At 39.3% G+C, this 22,378-nt stretch overlaps 1 long non-coding RNA gene across 4 annotated transcripts in view; it reads right to left on the bottom strand.

The window, feature by feature from the left end:
* Nucleotides 1-22,378, bottom strand: part of LOC144616234 (uncharacterized) — a 70,029-nt gene that overhangs the window by 45,488 nt on the left and 2,163 nt on the right. For all 4 annotated transcript variants that reach the window (XR_013555374.2, XR_013555375.2, XR_013555377.2 and 1 more), the window contains exon 2: nt 21,580-21,767. This is a non-coding gene — a long non-coding RNA (uncharacterized LOC144616234). The remainder of the gene's footprint in view (nt 1-21,579; nt 21,768-22,378) is intronic.

Below are 22,378 nucleotides of genomic sequence, written 5' to 3'. Positions count from 1 at the left end.
GACGTGAAAAGATGCTCGACATCACTCATCATCAGGGTAATACAATCAAAACCACAATGAGATATCACCTCACATCTGTCAGAATGACTAAAATTGACATCTCAAGAAATAACAGATGTTGGCAAGGATGTGGAGAAAGTGAACCTTCTTACACTGCTTGTAGAAATGCAAACTGGTGCAGCCACTCTGGAAAACAGTATGGAGGTTCCTCAAAAGTTAAAAATAGAACTACCCTATGACCCAGCAATTGCACTACTAGGTATTCACCCAAAGGATACAAAAATACTGATTTGAAGGGGCACATGCACCCCAATGTTTATAGCAGTACTATTAACAATAGTCAAATTAAGGAAAGAGGCCAAATATCCATCCACTGATGAATGGATAAAGAAGATGAGAGAGATAGAGATAGAGATATATAGATACACCAACCCAAACCACATGCACGCATGTGCCTGCGCACATACACACACACACACACACACACACACACACAGTGGAACTAGGGTGTATTATGCTAAGCGAAATAAGTCAGTCAGAGAAAGACAAATATCATATGAGTGGAATTTAAGAAACAAAACAAATGAATAATAAGGAAAGGGAAGGAAAAATAAAATGAGATAAAAACAGAGAGAGGCAAACCATAAGACAGTCTTAGCTATACAGAACAAACTGAGGGGCTGATAGAGGGGAGGCGATGGGTGATGGGCATTAAGGAGGGCACTTGTGATGACCACTGGATGTTATATGTATATGTATATGTATATGTAAGTGATGTATCACTAAATTCTACTCCTGAAACCAGTACTACACTTTATGTTAATTAACTTGAATTTGAACAAAATTGGAAGATAAAAAAACCATATCAGAATAGAGTTCAAAAATAGATCCATATGTATGTTGTATCAATTGATTTTAGACAAGAGTGCCAAAATAATTTAATGGGAAGAAATAGTCTCTTCACCAAATGGCAGTATTATAATTGGGTACTCAAATGCAAAAATTACAAACCACAGTTCTTATCTCACACCATATACAAAAATTAATTCAAAATGGATTCCAGATATAAAAATAATAACTAAAATTAAAACTTCTAGGGGTACCTGGGTAGTTCAGTTGGTTAAGCGTCTGACGTCAGCTCAGGTCATGATCTTACAGTCCATGAGTTTGAGTCCCACATCAGGCTCTGTGCTGACAGCTCAGATCCTGGAGCCTGTTTCAGATTCCGTGTCTCCCTCTCTCTCTGCCCCTCCCCTGCTAGCACTCTCTCTCTCTCAAAAATAAACATTTAATAATTTTTTTAAAAAACTTCTAAAAGAAAACATGAGGAAAATCTTTGTGACTGCATTAAGCAGAAAATGTGTTAGGACATAAAAACACAAACCACAAAATTTAAAAACTGAAAAATTGGACTTCATAAAATGAAAAATATATTGTCTTTGAAATACACTGTGGTTGTTTTTTTAATGAAAAGACAGATTACAGACTGGGAGAAAACATTTTTTTTTTTTTTTTTTGAGAGAGAGAGAGAGGGCACAAGTGAGTGAAGGGCAGAGAGAGAGAGGAAGAGAGAGAGAGAAGCAGGGCTTACCTGAAGCAGACCTCAAACTCATAAACTGTGAAATCATCACCTAAACTGAAGTCAGATGCTTAAGCAACTGAGCCACCCAGGTGCTCTGGGAGAAAATATTTTTAAATCACATATCTAGTGTAAGACTTATAGCTAGAAAATATGAAAACTGCTTTCAATTCATTAATTTGAGGACAAATGACTCAATCAAAAAATAGGCAAAATATTCAAACAGACATCTACCAAAGGAGATATTCAAATGGCAGAAAGAAAGAAAGAAAGAAAGAAAGAAAGAAAGAAAGAAAATGAAAGAAAGAAAGAAAAAACAGAAAGAAAGAAAAAGAAAGAAAGAAAGAAAGAGAAAGAAAGAAAGAAAGAAAGAGAAAAGAAAGAAAGAAAGAAAGAAAGAAGAAAAAGGAAAAAAAAGTACATAAGTAAGATACCACTAGAATGACTAAAATTTTCAAAATAACTGACAATACCAAGTGTGGAGCAGGATATGCAGGAACTGAAATTTTTATATATTGCTATTGGAAATGCAAAATTGTACAATCACTTTGGAAAATAATTTGGTAGTTTCGTATAAAGTTAAACATACTTTTACCATACAACCTAGAAATCCTACTCTAAGAATTTACCCAAGAGAAATGTCCTCCCAAAGATTTATATAAGAAAGTTTATAGTATATTTATTCCTAGTAGCCAAAAACTGTAAATGGTGCAAATTTCCATCACTTGGTGAGTGTATAAATGAATTGTGGTATATAAAGAAAACTACTCAGCAATTTAAAAAAGACAAACTAGTGATACATTCAGAAACATGGATGAATCTCAAAAGCATTACACTAAGTGAAAAAAAAAGACACAAAAGACTACATACCATATGATTCCATTTAAAAGACAGTCTAGGAAAGACAAAAATATAGGGACAGAGAACAGATTAGCAGTTTCTAGGGGCCAGGAATGGGGAGAATGATTAACTGCAAAGGGGCATGAAGGAACTTTTGGGGATGATGGAGATGTTCTGTATTTTGATTGCGATGGGAGTTACTCAGTTGTACATATTAGTCAAAGCTCATCAAATTGTATACTTTAAAAGAACGAGTTTTATTATGGACAAATTGTATTTCAGTAATTCTAAAATTTCTTTAAGAAAATTACCATTAGGGAAAACTGGGTAAAAGTTACACAGGATTTTCCCGTAGCATTTTATCCAAATGCATGTGAATCTATACTTACCTCAAAATAAAAAGGTTTTAAATAATATTTTTAACTATGAGATTTTAAAAATCTCTTTAAGAGAAAGATGAAGCATGAAACATTACTTCTATTCATAAAAGAAGTAGTAGAAGGAGGAGGAGGAAGAGAAAAAAGGCTTATGCTACAAATCAGGGCTCAGTGGGAGTACAGACCACACCTATGGGTCCAGCGTTCAAGGTGATTTACCCAAAGTCATATTCCTGTGAGAGAGAGATGGCTTCTCCTCTGAGCTTGCACAAGTTGTCATCAGAAACCCAGTGTCAGTTATGACTCCAAATGTCCCCCAGTATTAGGAGGAATCCTATGATCCTCTACAACAAACTTTAGTTCAACATCTTACCAAAAAAGCTCACGGCGACAGTGAGCTGCGAAGAATCAATGTCAAACTGCAACCATTCTAAATCTCCCAGCTGTACTTTCCACCAGTGGATTAGGTCAACCCAGGACAAGTGGCCCTGCCTAATGAGAGACTGGCAAGCCACCAAAGTACTTCCCCAAAAATCCATGGGGGCAGGAAGAGGTAGAGCTGTCCATAGCAGTGGATGAAGTTCCTTTTTAGGATTCCACATCTGCCTGTCAGACTTCCTTTCTTTGGTCCAGCAGACTGGGTTCCAGTAACCACAGGTAGGCATCACAAGCAGTAGGTGAGGCATTCTGGCAGGAAGCAAAAAGGCCAACTGTCATAAAGAGCTTGAACTTCAGCTTGGGAAAAGGCCCTCCACATATTCAGCTAGAAGCTAGACCTTGACTTTCATCAGAAAACTCGAGTTTCATCCCAGCTTGGCTTTTGCGGGACCTTGCACAAGTCCTAACCTTGGTTTTCTCATCTCTGATGATGGTAATACTTCATGAGAGATAGATGCAATAAGGTCACGGTTATTCAAATGTCGGGGTTCTTCTTTTTCCCTGAGCCACTGTTTCCCAAAGTGTAGCCCACATATCACTAGGGGTACATAAGAAAATTTTGGGCTATAATAGACTTTTTAATTTCAATACTTATAAACTTAATTTAAAGGGTATTAGAAAAATAGAACTAGCCCATCTACCTTGCTAAAATGAAATTAAGTTTAAAATTGGGTCCAAGTAAAAACTACATCAAAAATATATTAGGTTAATAAATTTTTAATGTAATTAAGTAGATATGGTAGAAATCATAAAAATGATTAAAATTTGAGAAATAATACTCTCAGCTATGAGAACCAGGGCTGTGAATCTCATCCTGGGGTCTCTTGGCAGGGGCCCTTGAGGGCTTTACATTATACAACACAGTGCTCTCTTTGTAAGAACCCAAGTCACATTATTTCTGGTCATAGGATCAGATGCAATTGTACTTATCCTACGGATTTGGTTTGTTTTATCTCATGGAATTGCAAACTGTGTAGTTGATTGGGTTTTCTGGCTTGCACTGACAACAAGAAAGCTTAAAGCTCAACTTGAGAACCAGTTGTCAAATACCTATAGGATTGTGACCTATTTGTTTTTTACTGGCCTCACTCCTAATTCTATATAATGGCTCTACCTGATCGTCATTTTTAATCTCTTCTACTTTTAACTTACTCTCTTCCCATATTTTTATATCCTTTGAAGCCATCTTAAATCGTTTTTCTTTTTAAGTAATGGAAGTTATAAATTTTTAAATGTACTAAGTTTCTCTTCTTGTCTTCCTTTTTTTGAAGATAGCATAAGCAAAATTTGTCCTTAAACTCAAGGGTTTGTTCTTTCTGCATCTTTCTGAGTCCCTAGGTTAATAGGAATTTCAGTGTGCTTTGATAAGCGTGAGACAATCAATTATTTCATATCATTTTGGAATCAGTCCTTGTCAAAAGCCATTCTTTTCAGTGTTACATCATTACGACACAAACAGATAGTTATGACTGATTTCAGACCTGGGTAACCCCACAGACCTAAAGTAAAATGGAAAGTGGGTGCTGTGGTGGAATTGGGCTTCCTTTGTTTCCTCAAAAGCCAAGGTTTGCTGACAAAGGAAAGAAAAAACCCCAAGCTAAAATGATACCAAAATTTGGTGTCAGAACATTCAGAATACCACAGCAATGGGAAGCCATTCTCTTCATAGTTAGTATAATGAATCTCCCAAGACAGCAGACTTTTCCTGCCCACATCTCTTTGAACCTCCTAATGTTTTCTCCAGGGAGAGAAGACTGTATATTTTAGGTCAACTCTTCATCTTTTTTAGAATCTTGGTTACATTATTTTTTTTTTCTGAGCCTCATTTTGTTCTCTGTAAAATAAAGATAATCCCTATTCTATCTATTTCAACATGAAGTCACAATGAAATATTCATCAGGACTCTTTGCTGCATTTGACAAAAATTCAACTCAAACTAGCTAAGGGCAAAAGATAGCTAGTGGTGGCAGCAGATTATTAGAAGTTATTCATATGAAGATTGAATAACCAAAGCAGTGCATAAAGATGGATGTCAAAGACCCCTGGAATCAGATAATTAAGTGCCACCAAGACCCTCTTTGCACCCCTCATTTCTGTTTCATTTTACAGGTCTACTTTATTCTTTTTTTTAAATAGACCAGCCAGGGGGTGCCTGGGTGGGTCAGGCAGTTAAGCGTCTGACTTCAGCACAGGTCATGATCTCATAGTTCCTGAGTTCAAGCCCCACATCGGGCTCTGCGCTGACAGGTCAGAACCTGGAGCCTGCTTCCCATTCTGTGTCTCTCTCTCTGCCCCTCCCCCACTTGTGTGCACATGTGCGCTCTCTCTCACTCTCTCTCAAAAATAAATATAAATAAAATAAAATAAAATAAAATAAAATAAAATAAAATAAGATAAAATAAAATAAAAAAATAAGACCAGCCAAGAAGATGACCACCATAGCTCCAGGATCTCAGAATTCACAAAGCACAAACCCACAGAGGAACCAAGATTCGTTTTCTCTAGTACCAAACTCAAAAATCCAACAAATGGAACTGCTTAACTAATCTTTGGTCAGGTACCAATCACTGAACTCATCAACTGTGGTCATAAATTTGGCTATTTTCAATGGCTCAGATCAGATCAAGTGCCTATTTCATGGCAATTAATACAACCTGGGAGAGAGGTCTTTAAAAAGATGGCAGCTCCCGCTCAAGTCACATGGAGTAGAGAAAGAAGCATTTCCCAAAAAAAGAGAAGATGCAGAAAGGTAACAGTTATGGCAGAAAAAAACACTAGATAATTACTATAGAAGATTTTAGGAAATCTGGATTATTAGGCAAATAAATGTTCTTCAAATCAATCAAGACTTCAAGACCCTTATCAAGTTTTACCTACTCCAGGAAGCCTTTACTCATAATTGTTGCCAATTATGAAACCCTTCCCTCACTAAGCTACCCATTATGTTTATGTGAAACATACCTCCCACTCAATTATATTTAATTCCTCATTTGAGTATATACTACATTAAATTGCTTCCTAAAAAACTATTTTAAATTTTGTCTCCTCCCCTTGATTGTTCCCTGATGATAGAAATCAGCTGATGTGGTCATAATGATTGGTGTTAATTTATTACTGCTCCCAAGAAACATATTTGCATTTTAACTAGGGTCTACCACCACCAAGGTCTTAGCCCAAAGGAGTGATAGCTAGGTTGGGAATGTTAAACCTGTACAGCAGGACATCTCTGGCAGCCCAAACCAGAGTCCAAGTGCTATGAAATCAAATGTGACCCCTCATCATCATCGTCATCAGTTCTGGTCTGTTGATAGACTTACAGAAATTATGCATTTAGGATGTATTACTTGGAGATGGGGAAGGGTGGGCAGCATTGCATTGATAAGACCACAAACTCTGGAGTTGAGCAGACCTGAATTTGGTCTAAGTTCTGCTACCTAGTTATATGATTGAAGTCAAATTTCTTCATACCTATGAATATTAGTTTCCTCACTATAAAGTGGGTAGCACCTACTTTGGGGAGCTATTTCAAGGATTAAATAAGATGTCTAAAGCCCTTAGCCTTACAGCTGTTACACAGGAAATACTCAATAAATGGTAGCATTTTGTTAAAGTTCTAAATCAAATAATATGTCCCATTCCCCCATAAACACATGTATTCATAAAACCACATGATACAACTTTCAGTTGCAGAGTGCAACAATTATATCTAAATTCTATGTAGAAAGGGCTACAGTCACAACAGTATATTCAAGCATATTCCTACATAAACTCTGTTAAATCTTCTGTCAACACATAGGACTGCAATACTTCCATAAAACTTTATTAAAGCTACTATTTTTTAATTAAGACTTCCTACAAAATCCCACACACAAACATGTATAAAAACACAACTACCCCCGTCCCCGACCCGGACCCACAGCAGATTCTAAAAGGGTAAGAAACTAACCTTTCCTGGATTATGCTACTGAAAATATGAGGTAGTTTTCTATTGTAGTATAACACAGCCTACCCTGAGTAATAAAGAATTTCTTAATTTTTTCCCCAGTGCCCTTGAAACTACCCTTCCAGAACTTCCTCTTCCCTGTGCTCTAGATCTTTACTTCCTGCTTTCTTCATCAAAACACACCTCTCCTATATCCTATGCCTTCAGTGACAACGAATTCTATATCAATTCATGCTGACTTGCGAGTGGCTACAGAAGTGTGAAAATGTTATTCTTTCCAGGAAACAAACCTATGTTTTAACTAGAGCCAAATACAACAAAGCATCTTATCCCAAAGGAGTGTTAACACCATGGAAGTCCAAAGAGAAAGAAATTTGGGACATGAGATGGTCAGACATTTTCTTACCATAATATGAAAAATGTCTCATAATTTTTTATACTTCATAAAGAACTTTTTATTCATTATCTGATGGGCAACAATTCTTATTCCTATTATACAAATAAAGGAATTGGGTATTAGAAAGTTAAAATTGCCTAAGGTCACATAGCTGATCAATGATAGGTTCAGAAATATTTACTCTAGATCTCCTAACTCCAAGCACAGGGTCCATTCATTCAGTGAATATTTGTAGATTATTTACTATATGCCAGACACTGTTCTAGAATTAATTAATTAATTTAAAAAATCTTGCTCTCGTGGAGTTTACATTCTAGATAAGGAAGAAGGGAGGAACCAACAAATTTAAATTTATTTTGTGTCATTTGGCAAAGAGACATAATAAAGAAAAATAAATCAAGACAAAGGGGATAGAGTGTGCTAAGAGTGCTATTTTATGTAGGGTAGTCATAGAAGGCTTTTATGAAAAGGTACATGTCACAGAGACCTGAACGAAGGGAGGGAGCAAGTCATGTGTTTATCTAAAGTATAAACTTTCCAGAGACAGGAGTCTGTCTGATGCTTCTAAGGAACAGCAAGGGAGCAAATGTGGCTGGAGTAAGCTGGATATGGGAGTGAGCAGCAGCAGATGAAACCAATGAGGGAGTTGGGGCAGATCGTGGAGGGACAAGTGTACCAATGTAAGGATTTGGGCTTTATCCTAAATGAAATAAGAAGGCTTTAGAACACTTTGAGCATAGGAGAGACTGAGCACTCTGATAGGAGCTAGTGATGTAACAATGGGTAACCAATGATAATTAATTTGGGAGCTCAAGCTAAGATCATGTGTATAGAAAAACCTACAATCTTAAAACTCACATATTAAAAAAGAGGACAGTCTGAAAAAAAACAATGATTTATGCTTCTATCTCAAGAAGTTAGGCATGAAATAAACTAAACCTAAATAAAGTGGAAGAAAGAAAACAGTAAGAGCAGAAAGTAATTAAATAAAAAATTAATCCTTACTGAGACAAATCAAGTTCAAAAGGAAGGAACAAATAACCAAGAGCAGAAATGGAGAGGGGCATTGTTATAGATATTTTAAACACTGAAAATATCATAAGGGATAATATTAAAAACTACTTCTAAACTTCAAATTTTAGAGGAAATAGACAAATTCCTACAACAATGTAACTTACCAGAACTGACATAAGAAGAAATAGAAAATTGAAACAATACTGTAAACATTAAATAAATTGAATACATAATTTAAAATATTTCCCCAAAGAAAACCACAGGCCCAGATAGCATTACAGATGAGTTTTACCAAGTATTTAAAGAAGAAATTATGTCAGGTTCTACAATAAATAAAATGGAACACTAACTGATTTGGGGGCCACCATAACCATGATATCAAAAATTGACAAGAATATTCTGAGGAAGGAAAATTACAGGCTAATATCACACATGAACACTGATGCAGTAAAGCCAGCAATATATAAAGGACAATATATTATAACCAAGTAGTATATTATAGGAATTTAAGACTGAGTTAACATTTAGAAATCTATACCTGTTAATTATGACATTAAAAGGATAAAAATAAATATCATATTACTGTCTCAGGAAATGAAGATAAAGTGAGACTTTGAAGAGGAGATAATTGTTCATTCATCATATTTTCCTTATGGTATCAGTTGTAATGCCTCCTCTTTCATTTCTAATTTTGAGTCCTCTCGCTGTTTTTCCTAGTAAACTAGCTAATGGTTTGTCTATTTTGTTTATCTTGTAAAAAAAAAAAAACATTCATTGATCTTTTCTATTGTCTCTCTAGTCTGTATTTCATTTATTTCCACTCAACTCTTTTTTATTTCTTCTTTCTGCTTCCGTTCAACGTCTGGCTTCCATTCAAATATGCAACCCTTTGAGATCTTGGTAGGACTTTGAGTTGTTCTTTAGTTTACCACCACTGGAGTAAATCAATCATCAATGGAAATTATGATACCTTTCATGGGAACCACTGGATCATCTTGGCAGGGAGAGAGAGAAGATGTTACCTGGAAGTCGGTAGTTTCAAATATTTTCATCCAAGATGCCCCAGATCCAGGTCACTATAAATCTGCCAATGAGCCCCTCCCTGTAGCATGGTTCATCTCCTTCATCACATTTGTCTAGCAGGTCAAACTTGAAGTTCAATCATTTGATTCCCAAGGCAAACCCACTGAGTAAAAGGTGCCATGGGATAACTGTTCCCATTTTATTGTTGAGAAGACTGGACCCACAGGAAGTCAGAATTTGTAGAGCTAAGTAAAGATCCAAAGAGAGTTTGACAAAGTTCACTCAATGCATATTTTGTTTTTGCCACATCTAAATACCACCTGAACTATTCCATTCCATTTTGTTTTGTTTTGTTTTGTTTTTTCTTAACGAGCACTTACTATTTTTACTTAAGTCAACTGATATTGAAAGGAAATTTTACTTCATTATCTTAAATATAAAAGCAATATAATTTGCCATGAATAGACTAATAGATACAATATAAAGTGATTTTAATTAGAAACTGTTGCCTCAAGAGCTTTGAAAAGTCCCAACGCCCAGGCTTTATCCCAGACCTATTAAACTAGAACTCTTTAGGGGATGAAGGATGCCAGCCCTAAGTAGTTTTCTAAAGTTCTCCCCAGGAAATAGCAATGTGAGCCAAGGATGAGACCCTCTGGAATGGATGGTATTGCGGGCTACAGCCTATGTGTCTGAGGCTTGCTCCTTGATCAAAAGAGACATCAACAAGTGATGGAAAGGTCTTAAAGACACACTAGCCCAAAACTGAATCTTCCTCATTGATGGCATCTAAGGGATGGAAAATTAAATTTGCAATGGGGGAACAAAGTGCTCATTTGGGATTTGTAACTATATAGTGAGTTGTTCTCTTGCAGTCTAGAATCACCTCACAGGGTACTTGACCTTTGGAAAACACTGAACCAGAAGATCCCAGGTGGTCTGGTTTCTATTTCTGTGCCCTTTCTACTCCAACAGTCTGCTTTCCAGCCAAAGACTCCACCAAGATGACTCTGGAGAGTTCTTTCCCTCTGTGTGTCTCCAGGAGAAACCCCAAACACCTGCGTTTACATCACACTCTCAGACCTATCTTTCTATTTCAACATGAATATGTCCAGTGGATCACAGCAGAAAATCTTAAAGCCACCACATCTCTGTGTCCTTTCATTTCCTCTTGAGAAGCCCCACATTTTCACCCAGGAATGTTTGGCCCTAGAGATGGCTTAAGTCAGCTTTTGCTCTTTTGGATCTTAAAAGGAAGTATCACCAGGGAAGAGAGAAATGGGAGAGATGGTGCAGAAAGCCACATGATTTTCAGGAGCGCTTCTGCTACTGGGTTTCTCTTTCTCCCCTCACCTCTAAGCACTCACAAGCACCCAAAGACAGCCTGTGCCGATTGAGAGAGGAGTCTAAAATGAAAGCTAGACTACTGAATGGAGATTCCTATCTCCAAGACATTGTTTCCTTTCCCAACCTGGAGCATCACCATCAGTACTGGGCACCTGCCAGCCTGGACTCAAGTTTGAAGAGCTGCCCTGGAGGACAGACAGCATGGCCCCAAGAAGAGACAGTTTAGCTCGCTAAACAGAAAGTTAAGCACAGTTCTGAACTCCACACTTCCTATATTTAAAACCTCCAATGCTGACACACTGTCTACTGCCAGACAGCCAGGCCATTTTACTGCCTTGTCAGCTGAATCCTTTTCCCCTGCTTCCCTTGGAGCCATGGATCCAGTGTTGGAGTCTCCTTCCTCGTCTCCAGTGCAAAGCTAGGCAGCTACTGCTGTGCCCCTGGCCTAGAAAGTCCTTCCGCCCCATCCCTACCTGTCCAAAGCCTACCCACCCTCAAGGCTGATTGCAAATATCTCCTCCTCCATGAAACTAAGGTGATTCCTCCAGTCAAATGACAATGGTAATAGAATTAATAATAATATCTAGCATTTACTGAGTGATTGTTATAGGCAGGCACTAAGCTAAGAGCTCACAAGCATGACCTCGGGCAAATCATACATTACATAGGATCTCATTATCTCTGCCCTGCCATTTTCTAACTCTATGACATTAGTTGAATTACTTTTTCTCTCTGTGCTTCATTTTCCTTAGACATCACTGGGGTTTATAAAATACCTTCTTCATAAGGTTATTGTAAGAATAAAATAAGTTAATGCATATACAGCATGTGGCATAGAACCCGACACATAGTTTTTGCTCAGTAAGTAGTACTATTTCTTCTAAGAAGTTTACAATAAGTAAATACTAATGTATTAGTATTATCCTCATTTTACAGAAGAGGAAACCAAAGCACAGAGAGTTTGGAGTAAACAGCCCACATTCAGTGAAGAGCCAGGATTTTTCTTCTCTCTGATATTAACTGGGCTTTACTCACAGTGCTCAACCGTTCTTGTCAATTATTTGTGTATCTGCCTGCTGTCATCTTTCCAGCTTCCTTGCCCACTTTTTCTTCAGCGGACACTAAACTCAAGGGAACTATTTGGCATCTCTTGGACACTCGCCCCTGCATATTCTTACCTCATTGTCCCCTCCCCCATCCCTTTTCTCCTGATCACAATGTAGCCCCTTCCTTCAAATCTATTGTGACTGTCTCCTGTTTCACGTAATCTGCCTTCATCCTCCCGGGTGGGCATGCTCTCTCTGCCTCTTAAGTTCCCCTGGCACTTCGAGTGGTCTTGGAGCACTTCTCTCATCCTGTCCTGTTTAACAGCCATCTGAGCACTTGGCTTATTTCCCCTGCTAAACTGTAAACTCCTCATGAAAAGGGATTCCCTCTCAACTAAATGAGACACTACGCATTCAATAAGTTTAATGGATGAGTGAATGGATGAAAGCATGAAAGAATGAATGCACTTGTTTCAATGCTTCCTTGGAGAGGCTCTGTCTTCCTAGATGTGTTGGTGCCTGCATTGTACTAAAAGCACTTTTGTCCTGAGCACTTTGAAGAGAAGATAACTGTTATTTCATCACTTTTCACCTAGACCAAGGAGATATCAAGAGAATTCATATTCGCTCTGATTCTTAGTGCAGAAATCTGAGCTTTATTATACCTTGGCAAGTTTTACACACACCCTTTCCAGAAGTTGCCATCAGTCAGTGCAGTCAAATCCAACCCACAGACATGTTTGTTGTAGTGATTACAATATTGTTTTTTGAACTGAGTTTGAGGTATAGTCACTTTGAAAGACAGCTTGACAGCTTTTACAAGACTAAACATACTTTTACCATCCAATCCAGCAATCACTGTCCTTGGTATTTACCCAAAGGAATTTAAAACTTATGTGCACACAGAAGTCTGCATATGGATGTTTATAGCAGGTTTATGTGTAACTGGAAAAACTTGGAAGAAACAAAGATGTCTTACAGTAGGTGAATTAATAAATAAACTACAGTACATCCAGGCAGTGGAATATTATTTAGCACTGAAAAGAAATGAGTATTAAGTCACGAGAAGGCACGAAAGAACATTACTAAGTGAAACAGGCCAATCTGAAAAGATTATACACTGTACAATTTCAACCATAGGACATTCTGGAAAAGGAAAAATTGTGAAGACAATAAAAGATCAGAGGTTACCAGGAATGGAGAGAAGAAGGATGAATAAGTGGGTGCAGAGGATTTTTAAGGCAGTGAAAATAGTCTATATATCATAATGGATGTATGTCATCATACGTTTGTCCAAACCCACAGAATGTACAACATGAAAAGTGAATCATAATGTAAACTATGGACTTTAGGTGATAATGTCATGTCAGTGTAAGTTCATCAACTGAAACAAACTTACCACTCTGGTGGGGATGTTGATAATGGTGAGGCTGTACCTGTGAAGGTGGGGCAGATGGTATATGGGAATTCTTTGCACCTTCCCCTCCATATTGCTGTGAACCTTAAACTGCTCTAAAAAATAAAGGTCTTATATTTTTTAATGTTTATTTTTGAGAGAGTGCAAGTGAGGGAGGGGCAAACGGGGGGGGGGGGAGGGGGACAGGGGATCTGAAATAGGCTCCATGCTGACAGCAGCAAGCTGGATGTGGGGCTCGAACTCGAGAGCTGTGAGGTCAAGACCTGAGCCAAAGTCAGATGCTCAACCGACTGAGCCACCCAGGTGCCCCAGGTCTTAACCTTTAAAAATGGAATTTGAACTCATTTAGATGGTACACGACCACCCTAGTATTTTGAGGTCTCCAATGCCATCCACACGTGGTACCCTTCCTTTGTTTACTTTTCGTACCTGGCTCCTAAAAGCCCCAGAGTTTATCATCCCACAAGTGTAGCATAATAAGGGGCCTTTACTTCAAGCCTTGGCTCTAAAACTTTCCAATAGAACAATGAGAGAATCTGAATAAAGATATGTTCATTTCAAATGCAATAATTCTGAGTGGATATAGAAGAAAATGAGGTATGAGCATCTGGAACTGTAATTGAGGACCGTTTGACTGTGTTAGTTTTATGACCAAGGACGTTGAGAGTTCTTGTTGCCTTCAGAAGTGCCTGAGTATCCACTGGGAAATATTTTTATAATTTATTCATCAACCGCACCAATTTTTGCCTGATAGTATTCTAAATACTGTAAGATTTAGAAGGGAAAGAGGCATCTTGACACGAAGAACCTTATAATCTATGTATATAGCCCTGGAGGATAACAGTCTTAAAATAATAAAAATAACTTACCAGGTACTGAGTGCCTGCTGTGAGCTAGGTTCTGTTCATAAAGCCTGTGAGTCCTCCATATACAGTATGTACCTCAATCTTCACAACAGCCCTTTGTGGTAAGCACTAGGAAAGGTATCCACATTTTAACATGAGAAAAGTACAGCGCAGAAAAATTGAGTACCTTTCCCAATGCCATATAGAAAATAAATCTGTGTTTAAGCATCTGGGCTCTTAGAGACTGTTACATTTAACTATGTCTTATACTCCACCTCAAAAGGTAGGATGAGTTTACTTTAAATGAAATATGTAGAGAGAAAAGGTGGCTCTAGTTCAGGTCATCCAAGTTTAAAAGGATGTATTACTGCTTCCCATCTCAACCCCCAATAAAGTCATGCTTCTTCTGCATAAATTTAACCACTGGCCCCATTCTCCATGTGGCATACCATGACGAAAGTCAGTGGATCCAGGAGGAAACTCACATGGCTACACCATGCAGAGAGAACTCAGATCATTCAAGGTGATGATACAAATGCAACATTTCCAAGGCTAGGATTTCCCCACCAGGAAGTGACTCTCTGGTCAACTGCCAGATAGAACGAGATAGCCTAAAGTCAACCTAGGAGCCCTTCTTCATTCAGAGTGTATTTTTTCATGCCTAATGTGTTGACCAATGAGAACACATCTTATCTCTGAGTGATACTGTGTGTTCTCTGGCTGATTATCCTTACATCACAAAAATGATGTAAGGATATCTCTCAGTTCCCATGGGAACTGGTTTCATCAGTATCCCAACCAACCTGGAAAATTTACATATGTGGTGTCATGCAGAAAGAGAAAGTTAAATTGCCTTAAAGTCAACTGGTTCTACTGACTACTATTCTTTGAGACAACATGGTATTTATATTGCAGCAAGGTTCTGGGGCATTCCAAAGACAGGTCTGCTCATCTGCTCACTAATCCTCACACTTTCTCTCACTCACCAAGAATGGCATCCAGCTAAGGAAATAGATGAGAGCAACCAAAGAAATGTGCTGGTGGAGCCGGGGGTTAAATTTCTTCTTGGCATGTTCTATAACTGCCTTCTGGCAGGATGTTCCTGATTACAAAGCGCAAGGCCCCAAGGCTTAGCTATCTTAACTGCAGGTTCTGACAACCACCAACCCTTCAGAATCTGAGCATTCATTTCTTCATCAAGGGCTCCAAAATCGCTATTGCATATCACATACTCATTTCCTCTTTCTTCACCAGCACATGCTTTCATGCTATTGCTGAAGATCCATACGTGTTTCTCCTGCTTTTCCTCCTCTCCCCTATCAAAAGTAGTCAGACTGTGTTAGCACTCTGGGGTATCGCTAGAGGTTTAAGGACAAATAGGATACAGATTTCAGAAAGAGTAGCAAGTTTGCTTCCTGGAATTTTCACAGAAAATACTACTATGTACTCAAATACGGCTTTGGATTTAGCAGCAAAGGATGATATTGGTTCTATAATCTGAAATATCTAGTTCTGTGGTCCCCAACCTGTATACCAAATCCCCCCAGGGTACCATGTAAATACACAGAAGTGCCGTGAGGTATTTGAAAGTCCCCAAAGGAAACACGGGATACGCAACATCTATTGAGCACTTCACTGACTCAGGACTGCTCAGTGTGTCAATACTAGAGCATGCCACATTCCTTTCAATGACACCATATCTTTGCAAAGCTATGTTTTCAGCAGTTACCATGCTGTACCATAAGGAAATCCATGTGGAACAGGAAATGAAGGTGGCCGTGTCCAATCTGACTCCACACACAGCCCATTAGTAACTGCATGACTTAAGAAGCAATAAAAATATTATTTTCTTCTTTCAATCTATGCGTATTGTTGTTTTCAAATGACTACTAAAAAGTTGTCAGAACATAAAGACTTATCAAGTTGTCTGGACCTACCTACTTCATAAATGAAACCATTAGGTGTCTCTTTTGGCCTAAGGGTGCCATGAAAAAAGTCACTGAGGCACTCAGGGTTCTGTAAACTGAGAAGGTTTAGAAACCTCTGCTCTGGTCAGTAATGTTTTCCAGCTCCCAGGGACCTCATTTGTACCGATCTGATTACAAAGCATATTTAGGTGTTGGTTTGGGTATTGTGGCTGCTTCAGCTCAGTGACTTTGTCACCTTTCAGTGCCAAAGGTACCCACGACACAGGCCATCCTAACTAGTGCACGCAGCCCAGGGCCTGCCCAGCCTTGCGGGGCATTTCCCACAGCCCTCTGCTCTACTCACACTGGCCTTCTTTCCGCTCCTCAGACACACCTAGCGCTCTCATTATGGGGTCTTCTTACTTGCTTTTATCCTGTTCACTTTCATCTTAAATGCTACCTCGTCAGGAAGGCCTCCCCCGACCTATTGCAGCCAGGTCTCTGTTATTCCATCTCTTCCACCTTTCATTTCCTTCATGGTATTTTGTCCCTCTGCATACACGTAATTACCTCCATGGGGGCAGAGTCTCTATTTGCTCACTGCTGTGTCTGAAAAACTTAGCACAGTGTCTAGGATATAATTGTCATTCAATAAATAACTGTGAGGCAGACCAATGCCCGCATTTTGACTCTGGCCCTGTCAAGCCCAAAGAATTCAAAAGGCTTTTCTGGAAAACAGCCCTTCACATAGAAACATGGGCCAATTGTATCAGTAGCCCAGGCAGAGGTCTCTGGTCCAGGGTGGTATCTGAGATCATGAATCCCAGGTCTGCCACCTCCTTGCTGGTTGACATTCATTCTGTCTCTACCTCCAGGGTCTTTGCCTATAACAGGGTTGTTATGAGAATTAACAACCTGTCATTGGTGCGGTCACTGGTGCCTGGCAAGAAACAAATGCTCTAAATAAAAGTCAGCTGCCATTATGAGGACAGCATTCAAGGACTCCCCACTGATGCCCACATATCATTCTTAGGGGAAGTTTCTGCCTCAGAAACTGATGGGTCCAAATGACTCTTGCTCATTTTAAACTACATGGATCACTGCAAACAGTGATACATGGGCAGTTAATACCCAGATCCGTCGGTTCCCCTTGCACAACTCATGATTGGAACCAAAAATAATCTGTATGGAATTCTGACTATCCAGTTGGATGCCAGAAATGGAGAGTGTTCACTGAATTACAGCTAATTTGTCAAGATGTGGCCTGCCCTAGGGCTCCAAACACTGAGTGTATTTGCTTGATCCTCTCAACCCTCTGCTTGCTTCCTTTAAACCATCTTCTAGGCTTCTGTCCAGTGGTACCTGGGAGCTTCTAATCATACGGCCGTGTGGCTCCCCTCCTTGCAGAGGGAGGACACATGAGTGCCGTCTTCATCCATTCATGCCGGATTGCTGCTGCATTCTCTTTCCTGAGCCTTCTGCCCACAGTCTCTCCTCACCTCACCTAATCATATCTGGATGCATCATTTTCAAAAACCACTGGAATCACATCCTTCTCCTCCCCTCCTATAGCCCACATATCTGAAAAACAATTCTTCCTTTGGTCTCCTATATATGGCTTGGCTGAGGATAATGCCTTTCCTGCTAACCTGAGTTGCCCTCACTTCATAAACATAGGGTGGCCTTGCGTGACAGATGGTACTGATGGACTTGAACACGTGATGTTTCAATTTCAGCCTCTTGACTTACTAGTTACATTTTCTATGGCAAGTTAACTTCACATCTATGAGCCTCAGTTCTCTCGTCTGTAAAGTGGGCAAGATAGTACCTGCCTCATAGTTTTGTTGAGTCCTGGATGGGAAAACACCCAGGAAACATAGCATGGTACCTGGCAGACAGAAGCATACTCAAAAATGTTAGCTTTTATTGTTTCTCATACAAACTCAACTCCTCATTCTTCAAGTCTCAGCTTAGACATCACCTCTCCTGGGAAGCCTTCTGTGACCACCACCCCAATGACGAGTATGTTTGTAAAGCACCCTACCCTGATCATCATCGTAAGATGTATCACACCCCAGTGTCATTGCCTCTTGGCTCTTTGGTTGCCCCCTAGGATGCATGAGAGCATCACTGCAGGGACAGCATTTCTACTACACTGCCATAGCATCTGGCATAAAGTAAGTGCTCAGTAACATGCAGTCCAATGAAAAGTAATTAAAGAAACAAACTACTAAAGACAAAATAATTATTAAAATTTTGCTATTACATGACCTAATAATTGCTCCATCATAAGACCAGAAACTCATCTGGCAACGAACCACATTCCTTTTTTATATTATTTAATTTTAGTAAGAGTTACCATCTATTGACCCATCTTTTTTTCTTTTTTTAATTTTTTTAAACATTTATTAATTTTTGAGAGACAGAGAGAGACAAGAGTGTGAGCAGGGGAGGGGCAGAGAGAGAGAAGGAGAGAGAGAGACACAGAATCCGAAGCAGGCTCCAGGCTCTGAAATGTCAGCACAGAGCCTAACGCAGGGCTCAAACCCACAAACGATAAGATCATGACCTGAACTGACTGACGCTTAATTATCTGACGCTTAACCGACTGAGCCACCCAGATGCCCCCGTTGATCCACCTTGTACATAGAATGTAATTTGATTTTTGTATCTACTCTCAGAGCTGTACACTATCAGAGGTCCCATCTTCCTCAGATGAGGACACTGAGGCTCAGAAAGTTGAAGTGATTTGTCCAAGGTCATCCATGTGGCAGAACTGAGCAGAGACCAAAACTCAACACCGATCAACTCCAGGGTCTGTTTGCTGCGCTGCTTTTTGATAGAAGTGAGGATGCTGCTTTTCCCTTTTGCTAAATTTCTCTGGCCTCTCAAATACTCCAGAGTGGCATTTCATCATCATTGGTGCTTACGCCACATACACGGTAGTGCCCTAGGTGTAAATCAGTTTGGTGACTAACCGCCTGGTACCAAGCCACATATTTGTCTTGGCATTATTTAACTTTCACGCCTCATCGGGTCTCCCCAACATGAGCAAATCCTGTAGGCGGCAGTGCCCACATCAAACCATTCTATCTCCCATGGTCTAAAGGTTGTTACATATTCACATAAAATGACTGGAAGGTCTTTACCAAATGTGACAGGTAAGTTTGAACAGCCTGCCTTGGATCTGTGGTATAAACAGTTTTCACACTGGGGAATCCAGGAGGCACCTACAGAAGACAGACATATCTAACAACCTTTGTACTATTTGATTTTTTTTTTTAACCAGGGGCATGAGTTATTTTTTTAAAGTACCATCAAAAATAAATAAAGATAGATCGATAAATAGAAAGGATTTTTTAAAGCCAAAAATTGGAGAGAAAATGACAGGGCAGGAGACCAGGGTCAATAGCTGCCTTCCAGGGCAGGTTTCCAGAGCAAGATATAATAAAAAAAGCCCAGATGAATATAAACGCCTAGTAAAGAGAGAAATTAACGTAGGCTCAAATATGAGTCCTAGACCAACAGTCACAGTGGAAGATGCTCCAAATCTCAGGCCCTGATTTTTGGTCCAAGCTACTTCGTGTCTAGAGAATTCTACGCTCCCAGAAATTCTAGCAGTAGGAATATGCTTTATTGAACGATGATTTAACAATTTACCCTACAAATGCAGGGGTGGCCAGTTGATATGCAATAATTGTCTTTTGGTTTGAGTTGACGTGGAAAGACGCAGTAGATGGTAGCACTTCACCCCAGAAATGTGCCCTCTCCACCTTGGTCCCACCTTGCTTGGTTCTACCTGTCTCAGGTGACAGTAATACCAGACCAACTGTTCCTGCAGCTTTCTAACATAAGCATTTAGATACCTCTGCAACCCTACAGCCCAGGACACACCCACTTCCGGCCTGCACACCCATTCCTTTCACTGGGATTAACATAAAATTGCACTTAGAAAGGAAGAGAAAAAGATTTCCATATGCAAATGAAGATATCAATGACAAAGTGGAACACTTGTATTACTGTGCAGTCCGTCCAGTCTAGCAGGCAGAGATGCCCACTTGGGCAACGGACTTCTGCAGTGACGGCATCCGACACCCACTGCCTTCAGAGCAGACCCAGATGGAAGGATGACTGTAGAAATGTGACAGGACTCACTGTTGAAGGGAAGGAGGTAGGTGAAGACATCTCAGCCCCTTTAAAAAAGAAGCTGACTTTAGGGATCTCTTATAAAGCATTAAAACAAAAAACATATCTGAATGACACTTGAAAACTTGAATGAGATCACTTTGGACTGCCTTCTGCTTCCAGGAAACACCACACCCATGACACTGGGTCTCCACTGCCACCCATAAAGTCCAGCGCTTCAGCAGTGACACAGCAATTCTCATCCCAAGAGCACATTCAATTACATGACATAAATATGGACCATGATCTAACCTAGCACTGTCCGGTTCTAGAAAGCAAATTCCTAACCACGACGTATTCTGCCTTTTTTGCGTGCTTCATTCACGTCTTTTTTCAATGACATTTTTTCTGACTAGAGAAGTAATACATGTTCATTATAGGCATTTTGGAAAATTAAGGAAATCAAAAAGAAGAAGACAAAAATCATCTATAATCATACCACTCAGATTATTCACTGTTAAGTTTTTGGCCATAGAACCTCCAGTCTTTTTTCTTAAAAGCACACATCCCACAGGTATGCTGTTTCAAACGGGTACATGCACCTCAATATTTATAGCAGCACTATCAATAATAGCCAAAGTATGGAAAGGGCCCAAATGTCTATCAACAGATGAATGGGTAAAGAAGATGTGGTATATATATACAATGGAACATTACTCGGCAATCAAAAAGAATGAAATCTTTCCATTTGCAACTACGTGGATGGAACTAGATGGTATTATGCTAAGTGAAATTAGTCAGTCGGAGACAGACAAATATCATATGACTTCATTCATATGAGGACTTTAAGATACAAAACAGATGAACATAAGGGAAGGGAAGCAAAAATAATATAAAAACAGGGAGGGGGACAAAACAGAAGAGACTCTTAAATATGGAGAACAAACAAAGCGTTACTGGAGGGGGTGTGGGGGGGGGATGGGCTAAATGGGTAAGGGGCACTAAGGAATCTACTCCTGAAGTTATTGTTGCACTATATGCTAACTAACTTGGATGTACATTTTAAAAATAAATTTAAAAAAATAATAATAAAGACGGAAAAAAGGCACACATCCCCCATGCAAGTGGGAGCTACTTCCCATGCCCCTAAACTAGAAGTGTCCCCTCAAAAGCAGCTAATCATATGAGGGAATAACACTTGGTCTTGTGTGAAATTAATTGTCATATTTCTTTACTTCACTGACAGCCCTAACCACTTATATTTGACTCTCAGTCACCTACCTGGTTCCCACCCAGTTGGAGTATCCATTCCTCTGGGATCTTGATCCTCTCCACAGCTCAGGGCAAAACAGACTAGTGTAAAACCTGACTTTCATTGTGAGCCCATTCTCTTTCTCAATGATCAGTTTATAGGTGACCAGGAAGATGAGGAGAAGAATACGAGGACTTCCAGGACAAATTCTTTGCTCCTAAGAGAGACACACAAGGAAAAAACAGTCCTTTATTATCCTAGATGCTGTCCTGTGTGGATGAATGCCTAGAACCAGAGAGCTATTTTGGGAGGCTGAGAGAAGCTAGCTGGAGATTAAAGCTCAAAGCGCCCTAACTGATCCAGACAGAATATTCTAGGTGACCTCCAGCAAGATACAAGTAACCACTAGACACAAAACAGACTATTGTGAGAAAACAGCAATTTACAGAAGAATATGTATAGTATGACCCTATTTATATAGCCAGATAGATATAAACGCATAGAAAAAAGTCAGGAGTAGACTCTGGAGGAATATACATGAAAATGTTGGCAATGGTGACCTCTAACCACCATGTGAATCAGGGCTTCAACTTTTTATTCTGCATGAATTTGTAGTGTTTGAAGTTTTTACAGTTGCATGCCTGCATGTATTGCTTGTGTAATTTTTTTAGCATTTTAATTTTAAGGAGTATGCAAGGCTTCCCCTTTATTTGAAATTTGTATTAGAAAGCTCAGAGCATTCATCTTTTAAAAAAAAGTTTTGGGGCGCCTGGGTGGCTCAGTCAATTGAACTTCCGACTTCGGTTCAGGTCATGATCTCATGGTTCA

Source organism: Panthera onca, chromosome A1, assembly GCF_046562875.1.
Source record: "Panthera onca isolate mPanOnc1 chromosome A1, mPanOnc1 haplotype 2, whole genome shotgun sequence".
Taxonomy (NCBI): domain Eukaryota; kingdom Metazoa; phylum Chordata; class Mammalia; order Carnivora; family Felidae; genus Panthera; species Panthera onca.
Note: the sequence above shows the minus strand (reverse complement) of the source record. Positions and strands in the feature narration are given on the sequence as shown.